This window comes from Erpetoichthys calabaricus, chromosome 4 (assembly GCF_900747795.2).
Source record: "Erpetoichthys calabaricus chromosome 4, fErpCal1.3, whole genome shotgun sequence".
Lineage (NCBI taxonomy): Eukaryota > Metazoa > Chordata > Cladistia > Polypteriformes > Polypteridae > Erpetoichthys > Erpetoichthys calabaricus.
In genome coordinates, this window is record NC_041397.2 from 162415506 (window position 1) to 162416996 (window position 1491).

Consider the following 1491-nt stretch of genomic DNA (forward strand, 5'->3'; position numbering starts at 1 on the left):
TCATCCAAAAAGTTTAATAGAATTTTTGCAGCCTTTATGGAAGAACAATCATTTGTTTGTCATCCATGTATTTTCAGACCTTTTGAATTGTAGGTAACTAGAACTTATCCCAGCAACCTTAAGCCCAAGGCAAGAACCACGCAGGGATAAGATGTAGTGCTGCTGCCTCGCAGCTTTCCGGGTCCTCCCTGCGTGGAGTTTGCATGTTCTCCCCATGTCTGCGTGAGTTTCCTCCGGGTGCCTCGCAGTTAGGAGACCCGGGTTTGCTTCCCGGGTCCTCCCTGTGTGGAGTTTGCATGTTCTCCCCATGTCTGTGTGGGTTTCCTCCCACAGTCCAAAGACATGCAGGCTAGGTGCACTGGTGATTCTAAATTGTCCACTGTGTATGTGTGTGCGCCCTGCAGTGGGCTGGCGCCCTGCCTAGGGTTTGTTTCCTGCCTTGCACCCTGTGTTGGCTGGGATTGGCTCCAGCAGACCCCCGTGACCTTGTAGTTAGGATATAGCGGGTTGGATAATAGATGGATGAAATACACATATATCAAAAAACAGAATAAATATAAATGCCAAAAAATCAGACTTATACAACACAGTGTATGCTAATTTCTACACAATTTACCTTTATTAATTACAATCATCTTGTAAATATGGGTACATGAATGTGTCTCAAACTCCGCCTGATTGCCTTCCTGAAACAACCATATATAGAGCATGTTAATCAACCTCATATATATGCAATCAAGATGTTGCATTTCTTCATTAGCTGATAGAGTTGCTTTCCACCTGACACACCCAGACACCAGCACCTGTGTTTGCTAGAGGAATCTTATGCAACTCTCAGAATTGTATTCAGAAGCCTCTTCACTGCACTTTGGGGTTGGGTAGCTGCTATTACCTGGCACTTGTAATGACATGATTGCAGTAACAATGAATGTTATTGGTCATATTGGTCAACACTGATGATTCAGCCAGTTACCTTACCAAAAAGCCAGCTACATCACACAGTACCATCATTCTGTATTTGTCAAAGCTAATTTGCCTCAAAATAAAGGAATCATGGGTTGACCCAGGCCAATGGGTCATGATATTGGTCAGTTTCATCTAAGTGTCACAGATGACTTGTGCATTAATGGAATTTCACTCTCCACTCAGTTAACAAAAGCAGCTTCATTCTCATTAGTTGCCCTTATTTCAATGTGAGTGCAGGAAATCGCTCTGAATACATTAGGAGAACAGGACATTGCTGAGATATTCCTGACCTATTGGCCAGATCCCTGAGAAGTGACAGGAAGCCTATACAATAAAGTTTTTCAGTGCAAACACGTAGTATTGACATTCTTAAAAGGGAACCAAAATACAGTGTGTACATCATAATCACCTCTTTTGAAGTTGAGTATGTATGTCACATCAATTTACATTCTAATAAGGACTAAGTGATATGTACGGAAGCGTATTAGGGCCACAGTGAAAAAAAAATACGGACACAGTGAAGAA